The following is a 17,486-nucleotide window of genomic DNA, read 5'->3' on the forward strand; positions in this document are numbered from 1 at the left end:
AATGAATAAAAAAATTTTTTTAACTTAAAAAAAATAAATTAAAGTGAATCTAAGTTCGATTTGTTACTAGAATTTTTAAAATTCTTATGACTCCTTTGAATGAATTAGAAACACCCAAGTCATGACTACAGGTCTTAGAATTACTGCGTTAGTCATATTAAATAAAGATAGCCTTGTCATTCATTGATTCATTCAGTGAATGTCTCTTTTGCAAACTCCATAGTAATATAATTATAACTAAGAAGAAACACTCTGTATATAAAGAATTCCTAAAACACCTTTAGGAAAAACCCACAGCCAGGCCCAAACAATTCCAACACGTAAGGTGTGGCATTTAAAAAATACAACCAGTAAGACTCTGCGCTTCCACTGTAGGGGGCAGGAGTTCAATCCCTGGTCGGGGAACTAAGATCCTGCATGCTGCGCGGCTCAGCCAAACAAAAATAAATAAATATAAAACCAGTAACATTTTCATCTACTTGATCCTAAACAACTCGACTTAATTTTGTATTTAATGAACTGATCTGAGGTCCAAACAGACTGGTTATGTAGGTATAAGCCTTACTGAGATAACCACACAACACATGGGCATCTGAATTTACCAAACAGATGAATTAGAAGGTGATTTAGGTCATGTAACAAAATAATTTTTTTCTTTACAAAATGATCTACCCCAGTACCCTCTTCTGCTTCCTCAACACATTGAAAACTCGATTGGTTTGCTAGATTTCCCTTTAACCACAACTTTTTAGTAATAAATCCATTACAGAAAACGTAGACTATGGGCCTGTGGTCTATTCTTTGGTCTATGTCATGTCTCTTATTCAGGTTTCACTTGTTGATGAATTTCAAGTTCTAAGTTTTTGAAGAAATGTCTGCAAGCGGAATACGTATTTAAACTGGGCTCTGGAACAATTATGTTCTTCATTGAATTCCACAATGTCACAAAAATAGTAGTAATATAAAACAAAAGCTCCAGGTGACTGAAGGTTTAATTTGGAGTCCAAATGTGCACAGGAGATTAGATGATGGTTTCATTTATGATGAAGAGTAAAATAAAAACAGGGAAATACTCCTGGTCTTAATTTGAGCATAATCAAAACTTGAACTTGATCGTTGCAACCTAAGGCCATACATATCTCATATAACATGAAGATAAAAGTTATAGTGAAGGTTGTATGGCAAAGAAGATGTGGAAAACAGAAATAAGGGTGGCATATAAAACAAATCCAGGAGTTCTGTTGCTTATGGTTCTAATCTCAGAGGGTAGAGGGATGCACAGCCTTTACTTCATACTCTCAGATCCTGAACAGGTTATCTTTTTTTTTTTGGTGGTGGTACGCGGGCTTCTCACTGTTGTGGCCTCTCCCGTTGCGGAGCACAGGCTCCGGACATGCAGGCTCAGCAGCCATGGCTCACGGGCCTAGCCGCTCCGCGGCATGTGGGATCTTCCCGGACCAGGGCACGAACCCGTGTCCCCTGCATCGGCAGGCGGACTCTCAACCACTGCGCCATCAGGGAAGCCCCTGAACAGGTTATCTTGATCAGTGCTGTCCAACAGAATTTTCTGTGATGAGGGAAACATTCTATATCTGCACTGTCTAATACAGTGGCTACCAAGCAAGTGCTATTAAGCATTTGAAATGTATTGGTACAAACAAGGACCTAATTTATTTACATTTAATTAATTAAACTTAAATAGTTGCATTGCATGTGGCTATTAGCTACTGTATTGGACACACAGGTCTAGATTCATAGGGTAGCCCCCAGACAGAAGAATAAGAGATTTGGGGCAGATTAGTAAGTCTTAGAAATGTTTTATCCAGTCTGGTAGAGGGCAAGGAGCTAATCAACGCCGTTTCCATTCAAGTGGTGAGCAGAAGGCACCAATATCATTTAATGCACTATGAATATTTGAGGTCATCTTTTTCAAGGTTCAATAAAGGTTCAGATGAGAGTCAAGTAAAGTTCAGTAGCTCAAGTGATGTTACTTTAGTCTTTTAGTTCTTCGTTTCCAGAGGCAGAATTCCCTTCCTGACACCAATATTAAGTAACCACAAAACCACTTCCACCAATTACACACACACGTCCACCACAAGCCCCAGCACACATACATATTCTTTCCCCCATCTCCTGCTTCCCCCAGCTCAATTTCCCATCCAGGCAGTCTTAGGCATTAACACAGTCTGCAGCAAAACCCCCTGATTCTGGCGTGTCAGCTCACCAGAATGAATACACACAAAGGCCAAGTTTGGGCATTTTTAGCTGTTTTGGGTATGTCTGAAGCAGGTCTGCCTGCCTGCCTGCCTTCTAGGGTGGGTCTGCCGAAATGGACAAATCGCCTGTTGTATTGTAATCATGTTGACGTTATTTCCCAGAGGATATTTGTTTGATTGGTCCTTGTTACTCTGTTCAGAAAAGAGTACAGAACATCATTCAATGAATGAGCCTGGTCTGAATTGAGAAGTCAAGTATGAATGAGGAAGTGGACAGGACTCTCCAAGTGTTGTTGAGAAATAAAGGCCCTGGCTTAGCGCATGTTTTTCCCATCCCTCTGAAGGGGGTCGGGGGCGGAGGAGGAGAAGCAGGGAGAGAGATTAATGACTGTGAGAACCAGTCACTGTTCAACGATATAGAACTTGAAAACAGTTGAATTTGTTAAGCCTGAACAGACGTAGGGCAGTGTTGCATCACAGGCTCAGAACCGGTGACTAAAATCTGACCTTTGTATCTTCCCTCTTCTTTCACTCCCTGTCTTTGAAACAAGAACTACAAAGACTTGAAATCGGAACCCAAAGCTGAGAGAGAAGAACAAATGCAATAGAAGTATGATGAGTCTGCACTGGGCAGGGGAATCCTCCCTACAACGTGGTCTCAAGGTAGAGGGAGGCTACATAGAGGTGAGGTCTGCAGAGGTTTTGGTGGCTGCTGATGGCCAGCAGTGGGTGACAGGAATTGGAAGGAGAAGGTTTCCTCCAGATCACGGAAGAAGATCATTCATGAAAGGTGAACTGCATACTCGCATTTTGGGGAGGAGGCAGTGGAGGAGAGCTGTGGGCACAAGTAACACCAGTCCTGGGCATTCTGAAAAGACTCAGAGGGTGCAAGAGTTCTTACTAGCAGCATACAGTTGGAAGGTCAAAAAGCTTCTTCCCATGGTCACTGCTTTCTGCTCCCATCACCTTGGACACTGTTTACTCTCTTTATCTTGTGGCTCGGGCAGCAGGAGACTTTGAATTTCAGTGATCTTTAGAAATAACATTTTCATATGCTTTTTCTGATTATACAAAAAAAATCAGTGTTCACCATGGAAAACACAGAAACATCACACACGCGTGCACGCGTGCCCATGCACACACACACACACACACACTGGGGTAGATGATTTCTTATTAAAGGCCATAGGGAAGAAAGAGGATAGGATATGGAAATATGGATAATTAAATATAAAATTGTAAACCCTCTCTCTCATCATGGGTGGGAATTTGGGTGTTTGATTCTTCAGTGGTGTTCCTCTACATTCTTCTACATTATTTCTTTCAAACAGAATCCCATCCATGGGATTCTGGATTGAGCATTTCTAAGGTTCTTGATATATATTGCCAAACTGTTTTCCCTACTAGGTCATACCAATATGCGTGGCCAGCAGACATATATAAGGAAGTTGGCTTTCATGGCAGGAAAATGGTACCTCACTGTTGTTTTAATTTGCAGGTTATTTGCAAAACTGACTTTCTTCCTTATGTTATACAACAGTATTTCTCTTTTGTGAATTAGACTGTTCCTTTCTACTTTTTTCTGTTGTTTTACTTCTCAGATTCCATGATAAGACCTTGTGAATAGAATACTGAATTAATAAAATACTGAATGACTTCTTTGTGTTGAAAATCCTTCCCCATCAAAAATTATCACTATTAACTTAATTTATTCACATTCCACTCAAATTTCTTATTTTGGTCACCAATTTTACATGGCCCAGAAATAAGCCATTTGTGAAATATCTGTATGTGGCAGGTTTTTCACCAAAGAAGTGCTTAGGGAGGGCAAAGGACAGTCAACTTCTGAAGGCAAATTATAAAAATGAAAAAGGTTGTTTGTTGTTTTTTTTACTTTTAAGAATAAGAAGATGCCTTAATTTTTCTTTTTTTTAAACATCTTTATTGGAGTATAATTGCTTTACAATGGTGTGTTAGTTTCTGCTTTATTCCTTAATTTTTCTTATGGCAAAGACAAAGATGGGTTGGACTAAACTTCATAGGCCAGAATCTTCTGATATTTAATTTTTTTTTCTATAGAATAACAGTACAATAACCAAATCAGTGTCATTCCCTAGAATTAAAAGCAAAACAAAACTTTTACTGCACAAACAGCAGAATGCTCCTGAGAGGCATACAATGTGACAGTACACAGATGAGATAGCAGCCAGAAGCATGGAGAAATTTCTCTAAGTCACAGATGAGTTGGAAGAAGGCCCAGGCATAAATCAATTCCTTGATTCCTGGTCAGTGTTCTTTCTATAGCACCCCAATTCCTCAGAGCCTGACATCTTCTACAAAATATTTCATTTAAAAATTCCAATGAAAACAGCTATCCTATTATGTAGCAAGTGAAGCCCTTATCATTTTATGAATGGGATTATATTCAATCATTTGTGATGTGTGCAGATGCCCTGTTTAACACCCTCATTATATGATCTTACTCTCTCTGACATATCCATTCAAACAACAGCAGGGACTGTGCCTATGAACTACTCTACTATTTGTTATTAAAAAATGAAAGAGTGGGCATTTCTTACAGCTTTACAATAAGAAGCCATTTAATTAGAGGAGTAGAATAAAAGCCTTTGTTTTGTTTCTACTCAAAGTTTGCATTTGTGATTGACACAGAGATCGTGCTCACTTCAACAATGGGGAATTTAAATGGTGAGGTTTCACAATCCTTAAGGGGGAAGAAAGTCTATGTGACAATGTCCAATCCACTGAATTCACTATTAAGTAAGAGTCCAGTTCCATTCACATATGCCAACTTCCTTCCAGGAAATCCTGTTTGAGAGGAAGGCAAACCATGATGTGCCAGATACTTTCATATACTGCATGTTATCTCAATTAATCCTAACAGTAACTGCCAGAAGGTTGGTAAATTTGCCGAAAAAGTAAAAGTGCCGTACAGAGAAAGCCACTGTACTGGGAAGATCAGAACGCTCAGCTGCTGGCTGGCTCTGATTTTATCACACAGGACAAGGCCAATATGTAGTCAACCTCATGACGGTGTTTTTTTGTACCCAACTGGCATCCAAGGTACCTTTCTGGCTGACTCAGTTTCTTTGAGACCATCCTATCTGCAGCCACACTATAGTTGTCTTGGGTGCTGGAAACCACTTGATTCCACTTCAAGACGTGGCTGTTTGGTGAAGGAAAACAATAACTCTGATGGAGAGAAATAAGCAGTGGCTTTGAACACTTCTCTCCAATTTTCCATCATGGAACTGTTTTTTAGAACACAACAATCTTGAGAGTTAGAGAGATCTTGAGAATCACCTGGACCAATCACCTTTTCAAAGAGCTACGCTTTCTTCCAGCATCCCCATCAGGGGTCCCCCAGTCTCACTGACGAAGAGAGGACCCTCTGCACTCAACACTTGACCACATGGCAACCAAATCTAGTTTTCCTATGGCTCCAAGAGTTAAAAAAAAAATTTTTTTTAACTGAATACAACCCAGTACATGTCTTTGTTAAGTTCTAAAGAAAATGCCCATTTGTCAGGAAGATGTGTTGAGGTGAGTTAAGGCTTGTCAACAATTTGTTTTAGGGCTCCTGCACTTGCCTCAATTGTAATTGATAAGATAATGGAAAGACACTATTTACTGATGAGAGGCAGGATGGCGTGGGGAGACTGAATGGACTTCGGGGTCAAACTAATCTGAGTGTGAAGGCAGATTCCAGCATTTACTAAATGATGTGGGTTTATTCAAGGCTCTTGAGCTCTCAGTGACTCAGTTCCCCCAATTGTAAAGGGGGTTAATGATTCCTAGCTTGCAGGATTGTTTCAAGAATTGGGGATAATATACATATAGTAGTAGCCAGTACAATGCCTGACACATAGTAAGTGCACAGTCAAATGGTATGATTTGAGAAGCCATCACAGACCAAAGATGGTTTTGAAGGAGAGCTATTTTTAATGGCTGATGCAGTTCACCAGACACTGCTTGGGTGGCAATGTGGGCAGTGGGAAGAGCTGGCAACATGGAGGCCAAAAGTCTGGATGTCACCTCTCTCCCTAACAAGGTGTGTGTGACCTTAGGTTCTCTATTTCTGCTTTCTCGTATACAAAATGGGTATATGTTACATCTCAGAACTTTTTTAAAAAGATAACTATAAAAATAATTTTTTAAAGTATACAAATACAAGATATTGTTCCTGTGGTTGTTCATAAAGTTAAAAAGAATCAAATCAAATCTTCAATGACTGCTTTCAAGCATCCCGTATGAAAGGGGATTTCTACTAACAGAAAATAATGATACCTTTGAAGCAAAGAATCTGGGCATCTCTTGCTTTTTCTAGAAGTGACTTGAAACAATTGATTGCGACACTCAGGGTATTCTCTTGTCTGCCACTGGGCATAGGGGGACGCTTATCTGTAGCCTCACTGAAATGATGACCTGATCACACTGATCTGCCTTACAATATTAATGCAAAATTAAAAACATAACCTCTTTTATTCCCAACTAGAAAAAAAAAATCTAAAGGGTATATGCTCCCTTTTGTTAGTCTAACTGAAGGACATTCTAAGCAAGTTTCTGATAAATTTTGAAGCAAGAATGGAACATCTGTGAATGCCTATACTTGTAGGATGGAAAATCAAGAAAGGTAGTAAGGAAAAGGAAATTTAGAAATTTTGTTCATTTCCAAGGTGATCAGATGAGTCAGAGAATTCAACATATAGACCCTTCTGGGAGTTAGGATTTAAAACACTTCAAACCCCACATTGAAAGATGTGACTTTTGCCTCCCAGGAAATTTCTCAGCAATTCTGACTTGAAATTCACCCATCCTTTCTTATGGTGATTGAACATTTCTTTATGCATTGATATTGAAACCTGATCTTAAGGAGTTCCCTGGTGGTCTACTGGCTAGGATTTGGTGCTTTCACTGCCATGGCCAGGGTGTGGCACAGCCAAAATCAAAAAAAAAAAAAACACCTCAATAGTTGCTAATTAGATTTTATATTATACCACGATTAGATTTTAGATTATACCACGAGCAACTCAAAAAAAAATTCATAAGCCACAAAAATTTATTCATAAAGAAAAGTTTGCTTGTTTTCAAAACAAAACAAACTTTGAAGGGAAAGACAGAGAAAATGACCTAAGAAAAGTCAGGTCAATGGCCAGCTTTCCAGCAGGAGGCACACAGGTCTGCAGTACTGTATAAAAGCTGAGTCTTTGTTAAAGAGGTAGCACAGCTTCAGCAGTCACCTCGCAAAGTCTCTGCCAGGACAGGATTGCTTTCTACTGTAACTAACCACTTGCGTGTTAGTTCAGACCAACTGTGAAGTCATGAAACTTTTCTCAGGCTCAGTTTCCTCATCTGCAAACCGTGGGAGTCGCCTCCTAGGGTGATGGTTTCACTTAAACAAACAGCCTGTGCAGAGTACTTCGCAAATCCACTCCCAGAAAGACTTCTCTCCTTCCGCCCTTTCAGGTGATAACATTTCCAACCCACCTTTTATAAGATCATTTAATTTGAAAGGGCTGGCACACATAGGGAATAATTTGGAGCTCATAGAGTCATATTTTTAATCCCCCACTACCACCAAATTTATTAAATTGTGGTGTATTCTTATAAAGAAATACTATGCAGCAATGAAGGAATATATTATAGCTACATAAAGTAATGATGAGTGAAAGAAGCCAGATACAAAAGAGCACATACATATGATTCCACTTTTATGAAGTTCAAGAACAGCTAATGTATGGTGATAGAAGTCAGAATAATGGTTACCTGGAGCAGGGTGGGTGACAGGGAGGAGAGGCACAAAGGAGCCTTCTGGGACACTGAAAATGTTCTGTACCTTGAACTAAGACTGGTGGTTACACAGGTGTATGTAAAAATTCAAGCTGTACACTTAAGAGTTGTTCATTTTACTGCCTTTATGTTATACTTGAATATTTGAAATAATATTTTCTAAAGCACTTACTTGACTTAATTTCATTACATGGAAGTTTTTCTCTCATGCATTCTTCTAGGCTCTTCTTGTATTTTGTGTAAGTGATAAATGTATTCACTGGTACCTCATAATTGTAGGAATAAAATATTACTCATATATTAAAATTTCCAAATAACTGAATGTATCCATTTAAGTAAGAAAACTATGACTTTCTTGGATGAAAATCTTTATAAAATGATTTGTAGTCCTATCATCTTAAACGCTACTGAGCACATTCTTCTTCTTGGTGAACCAAGGCTATCCTTAGAAACTTATATGGTTGAGCTGAGCTGAGAGGAAATGATGGCTTCAGGGGCCATTGCTTCTAAACTGGGTGACAGTAACTTTTGCCCCTTCCCTGTTATCAGGGGCTATTTTTCATTGTTACATGTCTGCCGCTAACCTTCCTGGTTCTTATCATTTGCTTTCTTTCACTCATTTAGTCATGTATCTGGTACCTGTCTTTAGAATGCCTAGTATGTGCTAAGCACTGGAGATATAGTGGTGAATAAGACACTCACAATCCATAATGTAAGGGGGACTTATTTTTTGGCAGAAGAGGCAAGTATTGATATAAAACAAGGGTAATGACTATCTTAAAGGGGCAGGGATATAGGACCTAATTTAGGGGGTCTGGGAAGGTCACCTTGAGGAAGGGACATTTAAGAACTGAGAGATAAGAACCTAGCCTAGAATGAGACCTCAGTAAGTACTTGTTGAATGAGTGAATGATCATTAGCCAACAAAGAAGAGTTCCAATTTATTGTGCACTGGGAAAACAGGAATTCTACTGAAAGATGTCTAAACCAAGAGCCAATGGCACAGAGTGAGGCCCGGACGGACATAATGGCATTAATTTTTTGACTACTATGAAGACTTCTGCCTTAACTCAAGACCTTGAGTTACTAGACCAGTGAAGGATTTTTAATCGTTGCTTGGTTAACCTATACAAATTCAGATTTTACCAAAACAAAACCAGACCAAAATAACCCTGGGTCTTTATGATGATTCCTCTAGTTTGCCTGCATAGTTCTGATCCCAAGTTCCCATGAATGTGACTTTCCTGGCACGGTCACCCAAAAAGGTGGGTGTCACCCACCCACACCTTCCGGTGACAGCTCTGTCCAAGCAAGCCAAAACAACCATGACTCCTTGGGCATTACCGCATGTTGCAAACCACCGCCTAATTTGGGGCCTATTATTGTCCCTGGAGATTTCACCTTTATGACATATTACAAACCAAGAACTTGCAGTCTAACGGACAGAAGGAACAGATGACAACAATCTTTGCGGAGAGACTTTACTCAAATATACGCCTTATAAAGCCAGCCTGATATAGAAGCATTATTAACATATCACATGGAATAGCAGCAAAGTTTAAAATGCCAGAGACGGGGGCCAATGTACGCAGGGTTTAATTTGACGCCTGAGTTGATCAATTAACAAACTACCATGTAACTGCAAAAACTCCTAATGAGAGATGTAAATGTAGCCTTTGCTGACCTTAGTTTCTTACAATTCCATACAGATCTTTGGGACTTCTAATTTTAAAAAGCCAAACAGGGGCTTCCCTGGTGGCGCAGTGGTTGAGAGTCCGCCTGCCGATGCAGGGGACACGAGTTCGTGCCCCGGTCCGGGAAGATCCCACATGCCGCAGAGCGGCTGGGCCCGTGAGCCATGGCCGCTAAGCCTGCACGTGCGGAGCCTGTGCTCCGCAACGGGAGAGGCCACAACAGTGAGAGGCCCGCGTACCACAAAAAAAAAAAAAAAAAGCCAAACAAAGGAACTGCACTGAATAGGATTTTCCCAGTGAAATAAAGGGAAACAGGGAATGACAAGTATCTAAAGGTGATTTATTATTAGAATTTTTTCCAGTCTTTCTGTTCCTCTGACAAAATTTCAAACGTAAAACTGTATCAATCTACTTCAGAGACAGTGGAATTAACACATGATTTCCTTCACTGGTCAGGGTCTATTTTGGATTTATGAGGTATCATTGAAGGTCAAAAGTTTGACAGACTCTTAAGCAATCGAGGTGCATCTACAAGACAGACAAGTAGAGAGCAAGTATTCTTACCCCTGTTTTGAAATTTTAGAAGAGGTAAGAAAAATATTAATCTGATTGTGGCAAGTTACATAAACTTCCAGTAGTCAGGGTAGTGAAATGACTCAATGCTAAATTCAAATTTCTGATATTCATATAAAAATAATTAAATCTGCTCTCCCTCAAGTGAACTGGATGTCTTTGGCCCTCCACAGTTGTTAGATTAGGTCCCATTTGCCTAAATACACAAAACCACAGGGATGTTTTTCCCATGAAGGAAGTTTCCTCTTATTTTGAAACAATCATTTATCCCAGCCATTTTGCAATGACTGTGAACTTGTCAGAAGACTCTCAGCTTCTTACTGCCAGAGTCATGGGCAAAAGAGTACCCAAATCACATTCTTTCATAATCAATATGCTTGCAGTCTAATCTTAACTTTAGTTCCCTCTTCATGCTGAGGTTTCCCACCATAAGATAAACAGACTAAAGATTCCATATGCTTGTTACACCGCAAAGACTATACTGCAACTTCTTTCTCCAGAAACTGGCCATTACAGAAATCTTTTGCAGCTATTCTTTTTCTAGATTTTCTTATCTCCTGTTTGGGTTTTAGCCACTAATAACACAGTTCCAGGTATCTGTGTCCAGGATATCATTATTACACTTGATCAAATGTAAACATTTGATTACGGCTCTAGTTTTATCATATACACTCGTATTTTCTACAAAAGAAAAAAAAATAAGCTAGAATAGAAATACTTAGTATTCCGAAGAAATACTGAGTCATTAGTTTCTCCAAAACTATGTATGACCAGTATATAAAGTTACTCCTAGCAACTGCGTTCTAAAAACAAAATTTGAGGATAAGAAGCAGTCTTTCAAGCTGACCTTTAATCGGGGTAGGGGATGGGGGAGGAAAGAAAGTTTAAGAATATTTTCAAGCAACCAGAGCCACCATTTAGCGAAAGCTTTTCATGGAATGAGTCACGGGGTATAATGAAGCGCAAATCACAAGGTTACACGTCGTCTCCTAGAAACGCCACACCTGGTTCCGAATTCTTTGCTAGAGCAAATGCTAAGTTCTGATTCAGGCCCCTGGAAAACCTCAAGCACAGGCAGATTTTACCTCCTTCTCCATGACACACACCTCCCCCTGGTAAAACTGAAAACAACATTTGACTGAAACTGAAGATTACAATTATCCGGGGACTCCAGGCCACGGAAAAATAAGAGTTTGCAAAGCAATCACTTGGCCCCCTTCATCCCCTCACCATTCCCGCCCCTTCAGCAGAAGGGAACCCGAATCGGTACGCAATCTGAAATTCTAAACATGTATAAATTCTAAACTATGAAACAAGTACCTGCCAAACACCTGGAGCGCTCTTTCCCCGGCTGGCTCTCTCCTCCCACACGCTCTGGCAACGGAATGCCCTTCAAAACCATGGCTCAGTGCTTTTGGTAAATGTTTTACGAGACACTAAACAGCCTTGAGTCCCACCCTCAGAGCAAACACCATTGAGAGAACACAATATAATGGTCGCAGAGATATCGTGTGATGTGCAATGATGCAAATGAACAGGCGGGCTCTATTTCCACACTTCCTCTTAAGGGGAAAAAAATCCCAGACTTGCAAGGGGTGGGATGGAGGGCGGCTAGAGGAAGGGCTCGCAGAAATAAACCTTTTGGTTAAAGCGGCATTATGATAAGCTCATTGTTCTAATCCCCAAGCAAGTCTTGGCTTTCTAAATGAAAAAGTGTTAAAGGCAAGAGTTAACAGAGGGTAGAGTCCCCCAGTGAATCTGTAGACACCGGCGCAACTACACATGTACCATAGATTTCTATTTTTCAGAGGAAATCCGACTCCAAAAGAGCTTTTCATAAACCATCTTCCACAAAACACAAAATGTACTCCCCATTTTCCATACCCCTCAAGTAATTCACAGTTAAAAACCAACTCTGCTCTAAACCAGAAGTTTTGCATTCCATTCGAGTTAACAATTACAACTGGAGGATAACAGAAACTTGCTGGCACCGAATTATTAGCATACCCAGAATGTCAGGTGCCTCTTGGTACCACCAGGGTTAACAAGATAAAAAGAGAGGGTGTCCAGGGATCATCGGCCTGGCTTTACAGAAACTACATATGGACATGGCTGGAGTCTGGAGCTCAAGTGGGCCGCTTGCACCTACCTGCTCTTGGAACTGAGAAATGAGAAAACAGAATTATTTAGTGACTGTCAAGCCTACTCCATGAAAAGAGACCAAGGCTGTAGAGAGGAGAAGAAAGAAGTGACTTTGGCTTTGGAATCTCACACACAGCCAGGTTAGGCAACTACGAAAACCATTTCTCTCGGCCCTACCCCCTAACCCAGTCCCCAGGAATACTTAGAATTCTGCATTTCATACCTTTAGTATATCCAGTGGGGAAAAAAGAAAACTGAACATAGAATTGCTGTCATGGCTTTTCTTCACACCAGCTGTGTGATCTTGAGCAAATCACTTAACCTCTCTGAGCCTGTTCCTCATATATAAAGTAAAAGTGTCTAGAAACAGAAAAGATTTGCCAAAGAACTGACAGCACTCCCAATCTGAGAGCCTAGAAAATGGCATATACACATTTTCAAAGCATTTTAGGGTTGTTGTCCATTTTTTTCTCCCCCCTACCTCCTGTATATAAGTCTTATCTTGTTTTCAATTTCCTTGTATCACAGATGCCTCAGGTTAGTGCTATGACTGATCTGCCCTGGGTGGGTATCCTAAATGCCCGGTTATCTGCCTCTCAGGGGCGTGGTGAGGGGGCCTTCCCGGCCTGCAGCCCAGGCTGCCAGCACCTGTGCTTTCACAACATTACTCCTCTTGAATTCACCTTGCCCTCTAACACAGATACCTGCCTGCCTCCCTTTCCTTTTCCTTCTGTCTTTTTTTTCTCATTTTCTCTTTCTTTTTTCCCCTTTCTACCCTCCTTCCTTTTCTGCCCTGCGTCCTTGAGAGAGAGATGTGAACAGCAATTATTCTCATCATCCTGTTTCTTCTGTTATTTTACATGTATATCAAACAAGCCAGTGAGGGAGGTGAGACAGATGTGTTATCATCCAGATTCTACTAAAGAGAGATCCAGAAAGATTCAACAGCTGGCCCGAGGTCATGGGGCTGAAGCTCGGCTCTCCTGACAGGCCAGGGTTGCCCTGCTACAGTTCCTGGCCCTGACCACCCGACTCCCCACCCTCAGATGTACCTCTTCTCAGTGCCCCAAAGTCCCCACCTGGTCTAATCGGGTCTCACTGCTAATTGTGGCATATTCCCCTCTCACAGCATTCTTCTCATCTCCTTTCTTCCCCTCTCTGGACTGTCAAACTCTCACCCTATTTTTAGGGTCCATCTCACTTGACCCCCATAACCCACCTCCTGGCTACTGCTGGCCCTTTGTGCCCTTCTTTAGGCAAACCCAAGAGAAGCAAATCTCCAAAGTGACAAAGCTGCATGACTGGGGAATAATTATTCACTTCATAGGAGTCTTTCCTTATTGGGTACCCATGCCATGCTGCACCAGCGTATTTGTGTGTATGTCAAAAGTTTTCTAGACCATAAGAGTATCCACCTCTGCACCCTTAGCATGGTGTCCAGTGCTTACTGTTAAGGAATATATTTGAATTCTGAAGGAAAAAAATGTGAAGACATAATATCAGAATCCAAAGTAGTGCCTCCATTGAGTAAACTCCAGGAATGACTGGAGGCCCAAGAGTTTAGGGTTTTGATGTAGTAGGTTTGTTTTGTTTTTGTTTTGTATTCAGAGAGAATGAGAAAAGTAGATTATAAAGACAGGGTAGCAAATAAACTAACCATCAAATCACTCCATGAAACAAGAACCAATGATTAAATGCCTACAATTCACCAGGTACTTGATATACAATCTCATTTAATTTAATCAAACAGAGGAGGCGGAGATAGGTTCAAAGAGCCTGCCCGAGGGCATGCACTTTGCCAATAAGGGCAGATCTGAGAATCAAAGCAGATCCAATCCGAGTCCTTGCTCTTCACCTGAGCCACACTCTCCTGACGCAAGGACCCTGCAGCCTGCTCAGTCTAGGAACTAAGTGTCTGTTGCCCAAATCCAGAGCCACCTGTGTATGCTTTCTAGACTCTATGAGAACCCGTTCAGCCTTGTTCTTCAACTTCTTTTCCTTGAGTTCCCCAATCCCTTCCTTTCACCTTTTCTTTTTATCCCCAAGACAATCTGTCCTGCTCACTTTGAAATCTATTGACAAACTCTATTATTGGGGCCCTCATTTGACCACAAAAACCATCCAGATAGTATGGATTTCCCTACTTCACGTAAGCCTTTATGTTCATTTTTTTCCTATGGTCACAAATTTGATACTTGACTTTAAACACTGTAGGTTGTGTTAAAATTCCCTGTGTTATATATATATAGCCCTTGGTGTGCTACTGTATTCAAATATTCTAACTCTTGCTGCTCAGAGACTGAATTCTGTGTCCCTGAGGAAGAAGCATGCCTTCTATACCATATAAATGTTTTATAACAGCATTTTCCCACTTCCAGCCAGGCTATTCTAAATCGAGTTTTGTGCTATTGTTTTGGGTATGCCAGCATGCGGGTGTGCCCCTAGTATTTTTAACTGCCAAGTTCTGTAAGGCAGAAAAATCAACCTCTGGCGAGTGCTGCTCTATCACCATGGGCCTGTTCCAGAGTGTCTGTGAGTTCCAGGGGCCCACCTCTAGCTTAGGTATATTTGAATCTAGCATATATTTGGCCTGCAAGATGATTCCAGATTCTGAAAGGAGTTTTGCGCTCTCTCAGAGACTAGTGACAGGAGAGGAAGCAGCAGCAGGGGGTGAATATTTTATTTGGAACTAGTAGGTCTCCCAGAATCTTGGAAAGGTCTTGAAACTCCCCTGAACCACTCAAGCCCCTTCAGTTTTCTGGAGAGGGCTTCAGAGAGCATTGTGAGTGAGACCTCAGAAACTGCTGGTTCCCTAGTCCAGCCTAAACCAAACCCTAAGGAAGGTCCCAATAGTCCCTGGTGTTTTCCCAAACTGCTTCAGGAAGGAGACGGTGGAACAGATGAGGGGAACACGTAATGAATCTACACTGTCCAGCAATGTCTTTCACTGGGTCATCAGCCACTAGATCAGCAGTTCTCAAAGTGAGGTCCCTGGATCCCCTGGGAGACCCTAGGACTCTTTCAGAGGTCTGCAAAGTCAAAACTATTTTCATAATAATATTAACATTTCTGCCTTTTTTTTCACTGTGTTGACATTTGCACCAATGATGAAAAGGCAGCAGAAGGTAAAACTGCTGGTACCTCAGCACAGAATAAGACAGTGGCACAAATGTGTACTAGTAATCATAGCATTTTTTTATTGCCAGGCACTAGAAGTTTTTTTTTTTTTTTTTAAGAGGCAGTTTTTCTTAAGAATGTTACTTGAAGCAGGAAAATATTAATTTTATTATGTCTTGAGCATATACCTTTTTTAATATTCTTTGTGATGAAATGGGAAGCAAGTACAAGCACTTTTGCTGCATAATAAATTATGATCATAGGCTCAAGGAAAGTCATGTGTGTGGCTGAGTTACAGACTGAGCCACAGCTGCTTTCATCATGGAAAGCATGGAACACTATTTTTACTTGAAGCAATGACTGACAGATAAACTATGGCTATCCAGATATGGGTTTTTTTTTTTTTTTTTTTTTTTTTTTTTTTTTTTGCGGTACGCGGGCCTCTCACTGTTGTGGCCTCTCCCGTTGCGGAGCACAGGCTCCGGATGCGCAGGCACAGTGGCCATGGCTCACGGGCCCAGCCGCTCCGCGGCATGTGGGATCTTCCTGGACAGGGGCACGAACCCGTGTCCCCTGCATCGGCAGGCGGACTCTCAACCACTGCGCCACCAGGGAAGCCCCCAGATATGGGTTTTTGGTAGACAGTTTCTGGAAAAATGAGTGAAGTGTGCCTGTCACTTCAAAAAACACAACTAATAGTATTACTATTTGTTTCCAATGATAAAATTTGAGCTTTCAAGCAAAAGTTAAAATTTTGAAGAACTTGAATTCACCACCATGAGCTTGACAGCCTGCCAATAATTACATGCTTTTCTGATGAGATTAGTTGTGACATTATTAAATGTGATTTTTTTTAATATTGTATACTGAAATGTGTCAATATTTGGATCATCTTCACAACTCAGTAAACTAATATTTCCAAATGACCAATTCATGATATTACAGAATCATGCATAGTAAAAGATCCATTCAAAGTACAAGATAAACCCATGGATTTTTTTTTTTTTTTTTTTTTTTTCTGCGGTATGCGGGCCTCTGAGTGTTGTGGTCTCTCCCGTTGCGGAGCACAGGCTCCGGACGCGCAGCCCAGTGGCCATGGCTCACGGGCCCAGCCGCTCCGTGGCATGTGGGATCTTCCCAGACCGGGGCACGAACCCATGTCACCTGCATTGGCAGGCGAATTCTCAACCACTGCGCCACCAGGGAAGCCCCTAGTGGATTTTAATATTAGTATGAAAAGTTCATTAATATGGTTTCAGGTTCTACACTGCAACTCATCTTTAAGAAACTATCTCTTGTAGAGTTTGGGTTTAATATCAAAGAAGAATGTTTTCAGTTATCTGGAAAGGCTATTACAATACCCCTCCCTTTCCCAACTACATACCTTTGTGAAGCTGAGTATTCTTCGTTTACTTTGATAAAAACATATCTCACCAGATTGAAGGCAGAAGCAGATATAAGAATACAGCTGACTTCTAGCAAGCCAGTAATTAAAGAAATTTGCAAAAATATAATGTGGTTTCTACCATCTACTTGTTATATAGTTTTTCATAAAATGTCATTTATGTTAACATAAGAAATTACGATTATTTTTTGAAATTATGATTATTTTTAAGTACTTAATAAATAAATAAATATTTTTAATTTCTTAGTTTGAATTTCCAATGTGGTAAATAGTAACAGATACAACCCACATAAAAAAAAACACTTCAGGTTCCTCAATAATTCTTAAGAATGTAAAGACAGGGTTGCCAGATTTAGCAAATAAAAATGCAGGATGCTCAGTTAAATTTGAATTTCAGATAAACAACAAATAATACTTTAGCATAAGTATCCATGCAATATTTGGGACATACTTATACCAAAAAATTACTTATTGCTTATCTGAGGTTTACATCTCATTGAGTGTCCTTTATTTTACTTGCTTGTTAAGATG

Source organism: Hyperoodon ampullatus (assembly GCF_949752795.1).
Source record: "Hyperoodon ampullatus genome assembly, chromosome: 1".
In the NCBI taxonomy this organism is placed as follows: domain Eukaryota; kingdom Metazoa; phylum Chordata; class Mammalia; order Artiodactyla; family Ziphiidae; genus Hyperoodon; species Hyperoodon ampullatus.